Below are 19,524 nucleotides of genomic sequence, written 5' to 3'. Positions count from 1 at the left end.
AAAAACATGCTAGAGAAACAACTGAACAAATATTGCAATTAATTACAACATGCAAGAGATTGCATTAAAGCAAGTCACAAGAAGCATCTTAAGTTAAATTCTAAAATCAGAAAATATTTAGGATCTGAAGTCGAATGCTCTGCATCCTTAAAGTAGGCTTGAAATATCGAAGTTATTATGTTATTGGAAACTAATATGAAATTTATGAAAATCATGCAATTTTGGCGGATAAGATAGAATGACTATAAATATCCTAGAATCCAAATGTTGATTATAAGATGAGAGAACATAAGTTATTAGTACAGAAATAAAACTAATTATTGAATAGATATATATTATTGGCAAGGTTAATGTCAAGGGAAAAATGAAGGTTATGACCAACTGTTAGGTTTTGGGGCATAAATATGAATACTTATAAGCCACTTCCATAAATAAATGCACACTGAATAGCCACAAAACAAATTATACAGAAAACAGACTTGGTATTAACTCGGTTTCATCAAGAAATATCGAGGAAATAGATATTTAATATGCTCCGACTATATCCAAATATATGAAATGGCTTAGACAATGGAATTATCATTCAGTTAACATTAACCTATTTTGAGTTTCTAATATTTTTCTTAAGTTTATATTGATGGACATCGAAGCCAAATTGAGTGCAAAAGTTCTTGATAGTTTTTCCCAGTGGTCTAAAACATTTAAAGTAGAATGAAATCCTATTCCTTGAATTCGATTGTACTTTATTATTTGATCTTACTGCCTTTTTATATTAAAGCAATAGTAAAGGGGTGCTCGGATCTTAGTGAGAAAGTTAGGCATAATAAAAAACAAGGCACAAGTGATTAAACGCATTTCGCAATTTCTATTTTAGAAGGTGAATGGACACCTGTTCCAGGAAATATGATATTACACATGAATGATCAGACATGTGTAACCCATAGAGATTGAATTTCGCGAGCAATTTATTAAAAAATGAAAATCTTTTTGTATTATTCTTATCATGTGTTTAACTGGATTCTCTTCGTCGATTAATTTCAATAATATGCGTGCAAATGTGAGGAAAATATTGATGGAAATATCAGAACCTGAAATCAGGTATAAAACATCTAATCAAGATGCAATGAATTTATACAATATAAAAATAATAAGTAAACCATAATTACGCGATGGGAATACGTTGCAAGATAAATTATAGACAAAATGTTGAAAAATTGAGGACATGTAAGTCGCGCTTATAGTAACATCGACAGTGGTAGAAATTTAATGCTAAATTATGGCATAATTTTTTAATTTTTTTTGGCTATTTTATCATTTCAGCGAGTGTACTAATATTGAATTTTCAATCTTCCACAAAGGACACAAAAATATTTGTAGTCTTTGACATTCCGGAAATCAAAGACACGAGAAAGGATGCAACGTACTCTAAAAGGATTTTTTTTAAGATCCATGAATAACATAAATAATTGATATAATTGATTTATCATGCTAGTTGTTGGTGTACCATGAACAATATCATTGTTATAAAAAGGTATGGTGTTTGTCTCCATGATGACAAAAACTATCAGACGGACGACGTTTAATATAGACCCGATCCGAAGGTCGGGAAGCTCCGGATGGAGTAGTTATTAAACGGCTGAAAAGGACTCCCGTACATGAGAAACTCGTGGTGTTTACCATAAAAGGGTATCCTGCCAATTTTATGGTCGAAAACTTTAAATACCTATCGAAGTCTTTTTTTATTTACAAATTAAACATTCAAAGAGCAGGAACTAATCTAAATCCTTTCGTTTTGTTCATTAAATATGCCATCAAATCATGATTTTCTCAACCTTAACGGTATAGCTTGAACAACTCAGATGAAAAGTCGTTCGAGAGAGAGATTTGAAGAAAAAAAACGGTACACATATTACCAAGGTATGATCACTTTTATTCATGTGTTATAGATCAATTTGGAATATTTGTTTTCTTGCTTTTTTGGCCTCATACTTAATCAGGGTCTGTTTAGAGTAAGAACATCAACAAATTAGCTTTGCCGCGAATCATTATTAGTATTATGCAGAGGAATTGCAGAGGATCATTATTATCCTCTTAGTTTATGTAAAGTAAGTTGCATACTTTTTGATTTTCCAGCGATCCAGATCGGAATCATAATTTGTACGCTGGGATAAGGTACTCCAAAAGAAGGAAATTGGACAACAACTCACTGAATGTGATGGCCATCACCGAGCGACGATAATATGTGAAATACCAAGTTCAAATATTATATGGCACATTTGAAGTGAAATTTTTGGGATGAATAACTTAATTGAAGTGAAATGGTGTTCACATGTAATTGTAAGATCAAAACATGCACCAGTACCGATCAAGATATTTATATATTATTTATTAAAAACTGGCGGATTAAGTTTCTTAGTATAAGCAAGAGTTTAACCTTAAAAGTGTATGATTACTATGGGATGGGAATAATAATACTTTATGAGAGTAGTTATCGGGGTTTTCACTCGGTGATAATATGATGGACTCCAAACGCATATAGGTTGATTCACTTATACGAAAGATATAGAATTGGAAATCTACACCAATGCTCAACAAATTTTACTAGCAGATAACTGCAATAAACTAAAAAATAATAATTGTAGGATAACCAAACAAAGAATGTGCCACAAATATATCTTCCAATTAGAGATTATCAAGATATTATCTGGATATAAGAGTTCTGTCCTGCTACACATATATCATCTCGATCATCAATTACAAGACTACAATAGATGAAAAGATTACTTAGCGGTCAAGAATTATTGAAATGCTAACTTCCTAGGTATGATTCTATTGTTTCTGTATAAAAATTGATGTTTATTTTAATTAGGAAATACAACATCATTATCCGCAAACACCATTCAAACCCATTAATAGTTTGGGTCATGTGATGAGTTATTAATTATGTTGAATCAACTATATAATAGACAAGAACAAGAGAGAGTTTGGATATAAAATTAAAACGATATGCATGCCACAATTACACTCTAAGAAGATGTTGCAAGAAAAATTACATGTATAATTTGAGAGGTGAAAACAACTACATCGTTCTGACATTAATAGTGATGGAGAATTTCAGTGGTCACCCATGACACACAACTTTTTTAAAATTATATATTAGCTATTTGTTCAACTTAATTCGTAAATTGGTTGTTTTTCAACTGTACTAGGATGGATAATCTATCTTCTACCAAGAAATAAAAACATATGCTTAACAAAAATGACGAGTTGTGTTGTCAGTTTTTTGTGTGTATATATGTAATAAATAAAACCCTCAATAATGAAGAAAAATGGTAATTCAACAAATTATTATAAGAAAATGGTATACTTTCATATGAATGGAGTTTAAATTCATGCGATTGTGATGCCACCACATTTCCAATACCACCGAGAAAGGAAATAACTTGCCGAACTTTTAAATAAATATACATGAGCTTACAAACCAGTACAAAGAGATAATGTGATTGTATTGAACACCATTCACTCATCCAAAAATCCCTGAAGTTGAAAACAAGAATATTACGAGATAAAGGTTCATCTTCTCACGAATATAGGATCTCATGACAAGAATTGGAGATTTAAAAAAATAAAAAATAAAAAAGGTAATTACAACATAATTGTATCTAAATAAACGTCGGAAATACCTAGATAAGAATCATATTATTGATATTTTATAATATTTTCAACGGAGATGTCAAGCTAAACATCATGTGTCGGATATCGATGACTACGTGACGCTTTACACTAAACAGAGGTTGAGCCGGGGCCTTACCTAGTTAAAATAAAATGAAATTAAACAACAAATTTACTATTATAACTTTCTTCCTACACCTCCATACCCATTCCCAAGACCGGAAACATCAAAATTTCCTTCGATCCAATCAACACAGCAAAATTTCCAAAATTCATATAACCGCAAAAAATCCACCCCAATGAAAATAGAATTCAAACCCAATGGAATTGATGTCTTCTGAAAACATGATATTGTACCCCCAAATCCATGAGATCTCTTCTACAACCTGACTTCTCAGCTTCAATATCTTGTTCCAGATTCACACCCACGCCACGTTCTTACTCATCTTCATCACCGATTCCGACCACCATTTGATTCACCTAACATCTACCACCAGTACTATCTTCCTCCATCGCCAACTGCAGCTCTTTTCTCTAGAAGTGTTGTGCATCCTACTTTGAGTGTTCAATACTGGAAGTTATTTCATAAACAATGTTGTGCTTCCGATGATAATGTTATGAAGAAGACAGGTAGGGAGATGCATTCTATGTGTCGTTTATGCAAAGATGATTGCGAGGATGTTAGTCATATCACTTGGCATTGCAAACTTGCTAAGAGGATTTGGAATTGGGCAGCGGCTATTTTTAGACTTCAGCCAAATGAAGATCTCGTGGCATCTTACAAGGTGGCAAAGGGCCGGAGTAGAATGATAAAAGACCTTTGGCTTGTTGCTAATCTGGCAATAGTCACGGAGTTATGGAAGTTGCGTAACAAAGCTTATTTTGAGAACATGCGGGTTCGTTGGATGGAATTTAAAGGTAGAGTTCATCAGGTAATTCGTGATAACTCTATTAGAATGAAGGGCCATATGCATAATACTTTGGATGATTTGCGTATTGTTAATTTCTTTAGAGTGAAGCATAGATCTTGCGATCACTCTGATCCAATTGAAGTTACTTGGTCGCCACCAAATCCTGGTGAACTTATGATCTGTTGTGATGGTGCATCTCTTGGCAACCCGGGCCAAGCTGGTTCTGGTGTTGTTTTCCGTGATTACAACTCGTCAGTCTTGGGTGTTTTATGCGTTGGCCTGGGTTGGCAGACTAACTTCTATGCTGAAGTTTGTGCGGTTATCTACGGTGCTGTTGTTGCTCAAAGATGGAATGTGAAGAACTTGTGTATCAGATCAGACTCGATGAGTTGCATATTTTCTCTTCAAAAAGGAGAGTTACCGTGGCAACTAATGCAGAGATGGCGAATAGCGAAGTCTTTTTACAACAATATTAGCTATGTTCATAGCTTCAGAGAGGGTAATTTTTCAGCAGATGTCTCGGTCAAACAAGCATGTTTGTTGGCTGAGGATCATTATGAGTTTTATGAGGGTAGGCCAGGTTTTATTCAATCTGTTGAATGGACTGGAGAGGTTTACTATCGTTTTTAGGTTTTTTTAGCGTGCGGCCTTTTGGCTTAGCGCTAAATTAGCCTGATCCCTGTACAGTTTCGCTTTTTTATTCTATTTTTTTGACCGAGTAAAAAAAAAACAGTATTATCTTCCTCCAACCGATTCTACCAAATTTCTCTAATTCCGTGCTGATTTTTGACACAAAACCCCTAATTTTCACCAATTTTGCCCTAACTCAGAAGAACCCTAAATTCCTTTCATCTTCTTCCTATCAAATGATGAAAGTCGCAATACAAAATTTTGGACAACTCAAATACGATTTCACCAATTGCAATACCCAATTACAAATCTATATTTCAATTTCAAAAATAAATAAAACCCACAAATTTCTTACCCTAAAAATGAGATTGATGCTCAAACAGAAAACCAGAGATCCCAAAATCAAATCCATACCAAATTTAGCGAATTCGACACCTAATCAAACCCCGAAACAACCAATACCAAATAAAAAAAATTAGAATCAAGGAGACAGAGAGGAAATTACAAATCATGAAACACCCACTTTTGCATCACTTCTCCAAATCAATTTATGCACAAAGCCCATCAACAGATTCTTGTTCTTCACCGACTGCTTTATCTCACTTGCCAACAGTAGTAGCATATTTTTTGTGTTCTTCATAGTAAGGTTCTAAATTTATGAGAAGGAGGAGGCAAATAGGGTATTAATTCTTCTTTTAGCTCAGTCTAAGGCAGATTGATTCTTGATTGAATAAACCCTAAAAATTGGCTAAAAAGAATCCCCAAGTTACACAGGAGCAACTCATGATAAAGCACCAGCGAAGAAGAATAAGAAGTGGACTAAAGATGAATAGACAGAAGAAGAGAACCAAGCTTTGTACGCTGGAGTAATGAATACTTGATCCATACCATAGGCTTAATGATGTTATTAAAGCCGTCAGATTTTAGATTCACATCAGGGGTACGATTGTAAACATAATATTTTTATTTTATTAAATTTATAAAGTTTTATTAAAGTGTGGTCAGAAACAGTCAACGTAGGTCAACGTCCAGTCCAGGTACCAAGCCCTAACGTTGGACAAATGTTAGACCAAAACCTAGTGTTGGTCCAAACCTAAGTACTAAACACCAATTATCCCTAATAATTAACCGAAGTTAGACATATTAACACTTATCACTTAGCCATATTCATTTAACACTTCTAGATCAAATATGATGATCAATCAATCATGATAGATAATCAAATGAATCTAAATGTGTTTCAAGAGAGTTGTTCAAATGTTCATCATCTCATAGAAATATATATATATGAACCATCTGAAACAAAATCAGTTTGGTTTGTAATTATACAAAATACTAATACAAGAACCAATTCACGAACATAATGCCACAGTTTGTAAAATTAGTTCACATACCTTATTCCATTAAAGTTCCAGGGACTTTAGTTCGCAAACTGAGTTCGCAAACGAACCTGAGTTTATGAGTATGAAAATTAGACTTTACCAGTTTTAGAACTTGACCACTGTGTTCGCCAACTAGTACGCGAACAACAGTTTCGGACTTTGGCTTCGTCTAGCAATTCACAAACAAGGTACGCAAACAACAGCTCTGGACCTTTTCACAGGTTCACAAACATAGTTCGCAAACAAGAGTTCCGGACTTGAACTAGACTTCCACAGTGCGCATAAAAATTATACATACTGTGATATATCCAGGTATTGGTAGTCGTTCTAAACCTCTCATTTAATCATTGAAACATCCTTAGAAGACAACAATGGTAATCTTACACATACCACTATCTTCAAGTAACTTTCAAGTGATTAATCGATCAATACGAAACTTCCCAAGTTAACATCAAATGTCTGTCTCACACAAATCATGTAAGATGTTCAAGGTATTTCACATGATCATCTTTGACTTAATATTTAGTTTCTAACAAATAAATCGTCTCAAACTAAACTTGTCAAGTATACGATGAACTTAGCTAAAGTTAAAAGCTTCCAACACATATTTCAAGAAATAGATAAACGAGATAAAATTGGCTCTAAATATCAAATGTGTATCATGTAAAAGTCTATATAGCTATACGACTTAGTCTTTTTAGAAATAGAATAGAATAGACTTCTGAATGATAGATAAGTTTCAGTCTCCACATACCTTTTGTTGATGAAGTTCCTCCAAGCTCTTCAGTAGATCTTCTTCTTTAATTGGTGAACGCCGTGAAGTCTAATGCTCAACTACACACTTCTATCCTAATCTGAGACATAGCTATAAGTAGACTAGAAATCAAGTATATACTTTTGATCAACTAAACTTGAAAAACAAGCTTGAGATAGCAATGCTTGCGAGTTCGACCAAGCAGTGCTCTAACAGTTTTGTTCAATCCTTTACTTGAGATTGAAGTTGGCCAACTTCTATTCATTAAAAAAAAAAGGAAATTGACGTGATGTTAGGGATTAGTTGGTTTCACTCATCACGTATGAATTATTTGCATTTTGTTCTGTTTGATGCTCGTCATATTGTGGGTGATGCTGCTATCGAGCTGGACGAACTTGCAGATTATTGATTATAAAAATGTAAGTGTTAGACCAACTGATCGACGTCTGCATAATCAGTGATGCAAATGTAGTTTTAGATTATTTGAATTTAAATAATAACCAATTAAGTTGGTTTAACAATTCTATTTTAGATGATTGTAAGTCACTTATGGATTCCTTTAGTTCTATCAGATTTGAATTTCTAAATAGAAGTTTTACACAGTTGGCAGATGTAGCAGCCAAATACTGTAGAACTTCTAGGATCAATGGTGAATGGTTCGTTCTTAAGCCAAACTTTCTCACTGAACAATTGTAATTCTTTTTCGTCTTAATGAAGTTAATTTTTCTAGCAAAAAAAAAGAAAAAAGATTACATTGTTGTTTTGAATATGATAAAATACTACAAGTTAATTATGATGATCTTAAATATGATAAAATGCTACAAGTATTATAAACGACAGTTTATTATATAGATGTACACTTTAAAGGAACCCTATTACTTGGGAACCAAGTATGTAAACTCTATAAATAAAGTCCTAACCTTTGTATTTTACACACTAATGAATATAATTTCTTTCTCTTGTCTTCCCCTATATTTTGTGTCTCCTTCTCTATTTTCTAGTTTCACAACACGTTATCACACACATTGTTCCGCCAATACAAGCAAAAGAACATCTACTACGATCTATATCTAACTCTTTATTTTGGTTTGATTTGATATTTTGTTCTCTTGTTTATTAAAGGGATTCTAACTAAGTTTTTGTTTGCTTATTCTAGGTATATACCGTGAACTAATCTTGACAAAAGCGCTACAGTGCCTTACTGGATCACTTGAATCCTTGTTGTATCACATATGAATTAAAGTGGTAACAATCGCTTAAGGGTTGTGTACCTAACGCAACAATAGAAAATGGACAGCTCTGTAAGCCACCAACGTGTTGAACGGTGATGGTTTACTTACACACAAGTGCTTTATTTGGATTTAGGTGCTAGCATTTTATGTGCTTAACGCGCATGAAGGTAAATAAATTTTCTTTATTCTAATTTATTTTTCTTACATGGTATTCCCCCCCTTTAAAGTATGGGTTAAATAATTATGGTCATAATATTATTTTTGGTGGTCAACTTTGCAAATAAGTTTGATTTCCCTCTTCTCTAATATTTTTCATATAGAGAAAGAAAATAAAATCAATGGAAAGATGGTTTACAGTATCTGTTTATTTAATGAAACTGTAATCACCAAAAATTGGTATTACCGCCATTTAATCGCTTTTACGGTAACCAATTACGTGCATGGTTGAAAAACCTCCGGTCGGTTAATATTGGTATCTCTGTCCGTTGGACAATGATCATGTGATTCGTATTTGGTTTCTATTCTTTACAGAAATCATTCTTTTACCACAAAATGGATTTTCCATAGCAAACGACATTTTTTTTCCCAGTCGTTGTACGATTTTGGAATATCGTTTTATCAATCGGTATTAGTTTTTTCCAATGAGATGTAAAATTGGCATTCTAAGTATTTAAAGCCAATTTTAGTTTTTGATTTCTATTCCTCCGGAGAAATCTTTATCAACCAAAAAGTATTTCTTTTTTTCTTTATTTTCTCCAAAAGTGCAAACAAAGAGGAATTGCTACATTCTTAAGGGATATTGAGCATTTTTTTTTCCTCATGGTAAATCTCCAAAATTTGAAACCGTTCCACTTGTAGTTGGAATAGGGCCTGACACTGAAGATCAATGGGTGCGCATCCAGGTTGATTATATTATTTGTCCTTGTAGTGACCAAATTGATCTTGAAATTAATTTCTTTTCATAAAGAAGTGTCCATAATTTTTATTTGTATATCTTTTTGGAGTTTATTGCATATTTTATATGTTTTTGGTTAGTAATCATAAAAATCCATGATTGATGGTAAATATGAATGTCTATTACGACTACATTTTTTTGATGTCGAAAGACATATTTCATAAGGAGTATATGTCCGCGATTTAATCGGATAATACTCTATGAACTTGTTTTCGTATATGAGATGATTATATTTCCGCCATAATCAGGGGGAGACTATACATTACCAGACGTTTGTCTCCCATTTTGATCAAATCAAAAAGGGTTGTCTACTAGGCGTGAAAATATCTCATATAGCTTTTATATAAGCATGTGTCGTTTGAAAAAGCAAACTCAATCACATCTAGCAAGCAAGTAGCATTTTTATATAGGCTACAGATAGCTCCAACAGAGACTATCATAATACGATTCACATTCTCAAATTTGATATCTCCTCATTTGAATAGTAGGAGATTATCTTGCCCGTGGGCGCTGGTACCAATAAATTATGAATTTTTCAAAGTATGCATACACTGAAAGTTGTGTGAGATCGTGATAAGCTAATATGATTGTCGAATATTCATTTATCATAGCGACTAAAATAATAAATGATGGTGGTTATTAACCCTTTTGCAGAGGAATATCGACATATGTGATTGATTGGCATACAATCCAAATTAGATTGGATTAATTTCTCAATTAACGCAATTTTGGATCCAAGATTTAACACCTTAAAATTTCCAAACCTGTTACTTAAAGGATGGTGTACTCATAATACGTTATAAGAGAAAAATGTTCCTTTTTAGGACGATTTAAGGGTTTTTATTTTTGCTCAAACCCTAGGATTGATTCAATAAATTTTTGTTCTCTATGTATAATGATTTTGGCCTGGTAGTCCTTGAAGGACTCATATTGCATTTACACAAAAAAATGTGCTTAGGAACATATTCAAATTTGTAATCCTTGTAGGATTCAAATTATATTCAGACAGCCACCTGATTCGATTGTGTTAGGTTTTAACAATCCTTTATGTGTTTTTAGAAATTTGGTACAAAACAAAAAATCTGGATTAATTAGTTGATGATATCAACTTTATAGGTCTCTTGAGGAGTCCTTAAAAACACAAAAATCCACACTTTAGCAGCATAAATTCTATTTTTCATTTATTTCTTGAAATCTGCAGTTTGAATATTATGCTTGCTTAAACCTTGTCTATCATGTAGACTATAGTTATGATTTTGGTGCTTATTTTCTATAATACTCATCTTGTTGAGTTAGTATCCATAAATCATTGTCAAAAGTTGTACTGTTTTTCCCTTCGTTTCAGGTTTTGTCCCATGTGGTTTTTCTGACAAGGTTTTAACGAGGTAACATCCCATTGACATCTGATTTTCATTTAAAATGTTGATATAGTGCTCTTTTTCCTTCGTCCATATTTTTTCCCTTTGGGTTTTACTGGCAAGGTTTTAGTTAGGTAATTTAATTCAACATGGTGGTCATCCAAGGGGGAGTTGTATCAATTTTATTTGTTTAGTGGATTCCCACCATTAACATTTTGTTAGACCAAATCAACATAACAATCTCTTGAAAATTTGGACACCATTCTAATCCATATAAGGTATGACCACAAATTCAGTTTTCTTAACTTATGGTAATTTATCTACATCTTGGCTTTATGTTGAAGAAACTACATCAACAACTTTTGCAAATCATCTCGGGAATCTAGCAATCCATGACACAAGTTCTCAATGTGTTGAAGAAGAATGTAGACTCCGCTAAAGTATTAATCGAATACATTACCGCTTGTGTAACACAAAGGAAGACTTCATCAACTATCCGACGTATTCATGAAAGCATAATCGTCTTTCGTATTCAATAAATTCATTCTTCAAAATTAGAAAGTCTCGACTCAAAGATTTGCACGCCAAGATTTGACTGAAGTATTTATCAGGGGGAGAGCCATCATCAAATTAAGGTGCATTTACTGGACTATATCGCGTTGTACTCTTTTTCCTTCGTCAAGGTTTTGTCCCAATGGGTTTTCCTTGTCAAGGTTTTAACAAGGAAACATTTACGTGTCCTACACTCTTTCTGGTCTTTCTATGCTTATGCAATTTCAGGTTTTTCTCTTTTGAGTTTTCCTGGTACGTATGTAATTAGCTTAGATACAGTGGTCATCTAGGGGGTGTGTTATAAACGGCAGTTTATTATATAGATGTGCACTTTAAAGGAACCCTATTACTTGGGAACCAAGTATGTAAATTCTATAAATAGAGTCATAACCTTTGTATTTTACACACTAATGAATAGAATTTCTCTCTCTTGTCTTCCCCTCTATTTTGTGTCTCCTTCTCTATTTTCTAGTTTCACAACAACAAGTTAATTATGATGATGCATATTTTTTCCTGGCTTGATTGGGCTATAATCAAATTAATTGGGGTATACCCAATAAGACAAAATCAGGTCATTATGAAGTAAAGCCAAGCCACCCCTTAACCTAGAATTTTTTAAATGGCTAAAATTCCCCCCACAATGATTAACTCTAATTTAACTAAAATGATTAGATTAATTAAATTAGTTAGATTAGTTAGTGGATTTAGTTATAAGTTGGGTTTTAGAAATCATTTAGAGAGGGAAGTAGAATGAAGTACTAGAGGAAGTTTTGGGCCGGGGAAGTTAGGATTTTCGAGAAATTTGTGATATGAGTGATTCAAATCCTGATTTTGAAGTGGGGGAGCCTTCTAACTTTCCTCCTACAGATGAGTATTTGTATGATGATCTACTAGATCATGATCAAATGGATTACATGCATGACCCTCACTTTTATTTTCCTCAAACTCATGATGGGTATGGAAGTGATGAATGTATTAAGCCAAAAGAAGAATCCAATGACCAAGAAGAAGAGAATGAAGATGCAAGTAATCAGGTAGACAACCTACGTAGTGAAGATTGTGATTTTTCCATGCAAATGATGGATTTTGGTTTTGTTTTTTCATTTTTGCTGCACAGGGTCGGCAGGGTCGACGATTGTCGATCATGCCGGCCCAACATGCCGGCGTGGTTGTTAATTGAACAACGTGCCGACTTTTCATGAGCAGTAATCGTGTCGGCAAGGTTGAAAATTTTAACCATGCCGACCTCCATTTTTTTGGGACACAGGAGTCGTTACTGAAAATGCTTACGCCGGCATCTTCAAGTTTTAAAAACTTTCCGACTGTTGTATGGTCGGCAATGTTAAATTTTTCTTACGTGCCGGCTGTTTCTAGTCGGCAATATTTTATATATCGACCTTGCCGACCTTGGTAATACAAAATAACTTGAAAATGCTTAAGCCGACATCTTCAAGTTTTCCAACCATGCCGTCTTTTCTCATGTCGGCAATGTTGGTTTTTTCTTACGTGCCGGCTCTTTATAGCCCGCAGTGTTTTATATGGCGACCTTGCCGACGATGGTAATACATATCAACTAACTTTTGATGTTTTGTAGATTATTGCATTGGTACCGATGGCGGATCATCCTCAAGCTCAGAAAATTAGGGGTCCCGATACTTCCGAACATTATGCTAATGATTTGGAATGGAAGGAAAAAGACGACGCGGCAAATTGCATTATTGAGAAAGCAAAAGAGAAGATGTGCGTTCTAGTGAAAAACACCCAACAAAAATATACGCGGTTTGAAATGGTATGCGAGTGTTATGGGTCTCCGGAAGAAAGTCACAAGAGAAAGGGTTATGTGTATGATAAGAAGACGACTAGGGTATATAAGACCAAGTCAAAGAAGTGTGGATGCCCATTCAAGATTATTTTTGGGAGGAACAAAGACACCGAAAACATGTGGAGAATGAGTAGATTTGATGTTGGTTGGCATAACCATAAAGATCCGGAAACTCTTGTTGGGCATTGCCAAGTTACCAAGTTGAAAGCGCACGAGTTCGAACAAGTAAGAACAAGTTGGGGAATTAAACCAAGCAAGCTCCTTCATAAGTTTAAGAGGGACGACCCGGATAACCTCTCTTCATTGTCTACAATTTATGTGGCCAAGGAAATCATTAAAAGAATTGAATGGGATGGGAGAAAGGTGATGGAAGAATCAAAACCGTTAGTACACAAATAGAACTACACGGTGAGACACCATGATTCATCGGAGGGGAAGGTGGATCGTATTTTTCTTGCGCATCCCGATATGATTCAATTGGCGCGTTGCTTTCACCAAGTTTTGTTCATGGATTGTACTTATAAGAAGAATAGGTACAACATGACTTTGTTTAAAATTGTTGGACAAACCTCGGATAAGCAATCGTTCACGGTGGCATGGTGTTTTATGGATAGTGAGAAGGATGATATCTATATTTGGGCATTGGAAACTTTGAAGCTTCTCTACCACGAAGACGAGACTCCCGAGGTTATAGTCACCGACAATGAGCAAGCAATAATGAGCGCCGTGAGGATAGTATTTCCCAATGCACAAAATTTCCTTTGCACTTGGCATATACAATTCAATCTTAGAAAGAATTGTAGAAGTCATATCCAAAAACCGATGGCAAAGAAAGGAACTAAGCGTGCAAAAGAGGAAGATGAACATCTTAGCAAACTAACTAAAGAGGAGCGAGAGAAGGAGAAAGAGAAAGAAGACGAAGAATGAAAAGAAGATGAGATTAAGTTTGGGTTATTCATGAAAGCGTGGGACAAGGTGGTTTGGTCGATGAGTGTTGCAAGATATGAGATAAACTTGAAGGATTTCGAGGATGATTGGGGGAATAATTACCCCAAAGTAGTGAAACATTGCAAGAAACAATGGTTGAGGCCACACAAAGAGAGGTTTGTGTATGCTTTTACTTACGACTATAAACATTTCAAACTTGAATCCACAAATATGGTAGATCAAGCTCATGGGAGACTAAAAGGTCTACTTTTCACGAGTCAAAATGGGCTTGTGATGGTGCAACATGCTATCCATGAGTACACTAATAATGATATCGACAAGATCAAAAAACAATTCCAAGAAAGTAGCTTACGTAAGTTGAAGGAGTTTAAGGAGGATGATTGGTTGCTTGTTGGTATACATAGAAACGTCTCGCATTGGGCAATACGTTTTATGATGAAATATCTCGCTTTGTTTAAAAAGTATAATAAGCATAACGACCCCGAGCACTCCTTGTAAGTGTAGGATAATGAAGTCTATCGTACTTTCATGTCGTCATATGCTTGGTAGGTATAAAACTCACATTCCTCTTGATGATATTGATCCTTATTGGAAGCAATTATCTTTCAAACCGGCTCCAATAGAATATCCCGGTGAAGAGTTTGGCGACAGGGAACTTGGGAGAATAATCCTTGAAAAGTACCCCAAGTTGAATAGGTTGGACAAACAAACTATCAAGCACAAGTTGATGCCGATTGTTTACCCTTTTTTGGAAGAACTTCAAGAACCAGAGAAACAAGATCCTAATGGTAGACCATCTACCAAAAAGACGAGGGCGGAAGAAAGAGAACAAATCAAAGAGTATTTGAGTAGAAATTGTGATCAATCCGAAAGGGATCAAATTAAAGAGTTTTTTAGTACAAAGTGCGATCAATCCGAGAGGGAACAAATCAAAGAGCATTTGAGTACAAAGTGTGATCCATCCAGACATGTTTATATCGAGGCGCAATACAAGGAGGAGCCCGCTAAAAAGAAAAGAGGTCGTCCAAAGAAGGATTCAACTACACCAACGGTTTCAAACTTGAATCCAAATAGCACTCCACTTCTTGAGAGTCAAGCAAGTGTGGAATTTGTTGGAAAGAAAAGGGGTCGTCCAAAGAAGGATTCAACGACACCAACGGTCTCTAACTTGAATCCAAATGGCACTCTACCTCTTGAGAGTCAAGCAAGCAAAGGAGATGTTGCGAAGAAAAGAGGTCGTCCAACGAAGGTAGTACAACCGGTGTTGCAAAAGTATCACGTACAACTCTCTCCAATTATTCAAGAGTTCGTTATTAGTACCGACGACGTCCCAAAAGATGGGAATTGTGGGTTTCACGTTATCTCGCAATAATTGGGACACCTAAATGGAGCGGTCGAGGAGAATCTCACTCAATGGCAATACATAAGAAAGAAGATGGCCGCCCGACTAGAAAACGACAAGGAGTTTCATATCTCATGATGCTAGAAGGTTCCATCGAGGACAAAGAAACAACTTTCAAAGGTTTGATAACTAGTGTTAAAGGCCCGGAGGGAAATGCACCGGTCAAATGGGACCATTGGTTGAGAATGTCGGAGTGTGGCCATCTATTGGCGGATACGTGGAATTGCGTGGTACATTTTTTTAGTGAGGGACTATCTATAGCATTTGCACCGAAACATGCGGTTTGCATGGAGCAACTCAAGCATAGAAGAATTGTCATGGCTTTGGTAGATAAAAACCATTTTATTGGTCTACAACTCAACAAGGAATGTCCATTACCTCCTCTTTGTATGTTTAGTTTTTGGGAGAAGTTCACAAACAACAATAGCAAGGAATGGATGAAAATTTATGAGGACAACATGGCCCTTTGGAATGTTATAGATGAGTCTAGGGAATGTCCCATAGATTTGGCTAAAGGAGGTTCAATAGATTTGAATGAACTCCCTCCAATAGATTTGAGTGATGATTAATTATAGATTTTGTGTAGTGTAATTTGGAGTACTAAACAAGACATTCGTACTTTTTGGAGTACTTTTGTAATCGCATGCGTGTTTTGTGTAATGTACTTTGGAGTGCTACAAATGAATGAAATGGATGTGGTTTTTTTGGTGTATACTCATTTGGCCGGCATTGTCTTTGTTACAGTACCCTGCCGACCATACCAGGGTCGGCAGTGTTTCCTTTCGTCAGACTGCCGGCGTTTCTGCATGACAACACAGGAAAAACCCTGACTGGGACCGTCGGCAAGGTCCTGGTTTTGCCAGGTTTCCGTCTGTTAGTACGTCGTCATTGTTTATTAAGACAACCATGCCGGATGATAAATCCCTCAAAAAAGTTGTTCCTGGATGTTATTCTATGTAAGGCCGGCAATGTGTATTAGGATAACCATGCCGACAGTATAACCATCGGCAAGCTTTTAATTTAAGATAATGCCGACTGTTCAGCTGTCGGCAAGCTTTTAGTTTAGGACAATGCCGACCATACATCGGATACAAACCTTAATTAAAGCATACAAACGTTAAAAACTTAACCCTAACACACATGGGACATAGATAGTATCTTTTTCCGGTATACAATTTCTTAGGAGAGGTAATTAGCTTTATCTTATTGTCGCAACATGGATCTGTGCATGGTAGAAGATTTATTTTAGCAACTTCATCTTCATGCGGATCTAGGCGCTCATCTATCCAATAGAAAAACCCACAACAAGTGCATTTTGAAGCATACGGCAGATATACATCTCCTACTGCAGCTTTCATGAGAAATAAGAATCCCTTACAACCTTCAATAGTGCATTTGCTTTCTTCAAAGGGACAATCGTTTGCAAAATGACCACTTAGTGTACAAAGACTACAAATATTTGGTGGTGAAACTTCCATTCTTTATGCAAGGTTGAAGATGAAGTTGGGAATGCTTTTATAATAACAACACACCTAATATCTTGATTTTGAAATTTCTAGCCGTTGAGCATTCAATGGGTTGTACTTTGTACCTAAAAAGTGCAACTAACATTTAGTCGGCAGGGTAGAGATTTCAAACCATGTCGGCCGCAGAAAAGCCTGGTACGGTCGGCACTGTATAATTTACACACCAAGTCGGCTGCAAAAAACTTGAAAATTTCTCTAAAACTGCATAAAAAGTCCAATAACTTCTAAAGCAACTGAAACTGAAAATTAACATAAGTTTGACAAGTCTAAAACCACAATCTAAGAGTTCAAAACATAATGTAATAGTTCAAACCACAATCTAAGATTCTAAAGCAATTGAAACATAATAAAATTTAAAAATTTCATGGATCCTTCTTGTTGTTGTTATCTTCCTCCCCATCACTAGCTTTTCCAATAGCATCAGCTTTTGCTTTTCCCTTCCTCTTCACTGGACCTATGTAGTCACCATCCTCATTGTAATAGGGGTTCACTCCAGAAAAGTCACATGCCCTGAAAAAATTCTTGGATCAACCTCCTCTTCTTCCTCCTCTGATGATATGCATTCTTCATAGTTGAGGGGATTGCTAGGACTGTTCATAAACCTTAGAAATTCTTCAGGATTTTTCTTACCCATCAAACATAACTTTCTAAACGGGCAATTCTCTTCAGTTTCATCTTTAGGATCTTCTAAATTGGGATAAATTGTGTCCAAAAATTTAAATAGATCTTCTGCATTGTTAACAAGACAAGGTAGATCTTCTTTTTTTTGCTCTAGGAACCTAAACAATGCACAAAAAAGAGATATAAAAACAGACAACACTGTTGAACATACGATATTGGTCGATTCATGATTTGAGTGATAACAGTTTTCTTCTCCCTTCCACTTTACCTGTATGGGGAAATGGTGATCAACTAATTACTGTTCTCCTTGTTTCTCAGAGAAAAATAATCAGTTCCTCACCACTTACCCATATACATAAAGCGGGAGAGAGATAAAAATTGTTACACATTTTCATATGGTTTTGGGCATCCACTGGCCGGCAAGGTCGATAAACTAAACCCATAACGTCGGCAGGGTTTTATCCATATACAGTGTCGACAACTATCACGCCGGCATGGTCCTATTTAAGAAAAATGCCGACTATTAACTTAGAAAATTAAGGTTTCTGTGGCCTAACGCCGGTAGGTTTCAGGTCTAAAACAATGCCGACCAGATGTAGGTCGGCATGGTTTGTTATTATACCCTGCCGGCCCTGGTTATTTATCCAACAGTTGTCATGGCTGTTATGAACAGCCGGCAGGTTATTCATCTTGATACCATGCCGTCTGCATAAAATAACCAATGGTCGGCATGTTGTTCAATTATCGACCTTGCCAGCCGAAAACCCAGAAAATCATAATTTTCGATTTCTAACCTAATATAACAAGCATACAACACATCAGAATAACGGGTTTGGGTTTAGAAGTCACTTACAGTCTTTTTTTCGCTTGTAGAGGTTTCTTTTCAACATCTTCAAGGATTGGATTCTTGGGTTTACTTGTTCCAACTTTTTCCTTACCTTTTCCCACTGATTTGGATCTTTTCATGTTACCTATTGAATCTCTCTTTCTACTGGATTGTTTAGAATCAGCCATTTCTTGTAGAAATCAAAATTGAAATTTTTGATTGATTTTAGGTTTTTGGAATGAAAGAGAAGAGGAGAGAGATTAGAGAAGATGGATTAGAGGAAGATTAATCAGTTTTTAGTTTTTAAGTTTAGGGTTTAGTTTTAGGTTAATTAGTGCAGGGGCATTAAAATAACTTTACCATGTTTTGGCCTTCCCTTAGTAAGGGCACATGTCCATTTAAATTTGGGTATACCCCAATTAGTTTGGGTATACCCCAATCAAGTCAGGTATTTTTTTACTGTTTCAGAACCCTGGTTCCTTTAATGACATAATGGACTCAGCTTTATATCATCAATACATTTTTTTTATCTCGATATCATACAGCTACCTAGAATAAAAGAATCGTTCCTTCATCTTTAAATTTTAATCATTTTTTGAGAGAAATAAAACTGATTTGTGGTTACTTATTAAATTGCAGAACAGTACTTTGGTCGAAGGCCCCAATCAACAAGGAACTTGAAAGCATCCAGAAGTATCCAATTTGTTACAGCATCATCCGGATTCAGAATAGTAGGTTCTATTAAATGAATTAATGGAGATGATAAGGCAAAGCATGGATGTCACATTGATCATATTGTTACCTAAGTTTAATGCTTTAGCAATGTTAAAATTATATTTAACTGCAAGAATTTTTTTAATAAAAGAATCAAATGCAATGCATGTTAAAATTATGGTAAGATCTAAAAAGTAATTAAATTAAAATTATATTTAA

Source organism: Papaver somniferum, chromosome 7, assembly GCF_003573695.1.
Source record: "Papaver somniferum cultivar HN1 chromosome 7, ASM357369v1, whole genome shotgun sequence".
NCBI classification, from domain to species: domain Eukaryota; kingdom Viridiplantae; phylum Streptophyta; class Magnoliopsida; order Ranunculales; family Papaveraceae; genus Papaver; species Papaver somniferum.
Note: the sequence above shows the minus strand (reverse complement) of the source record.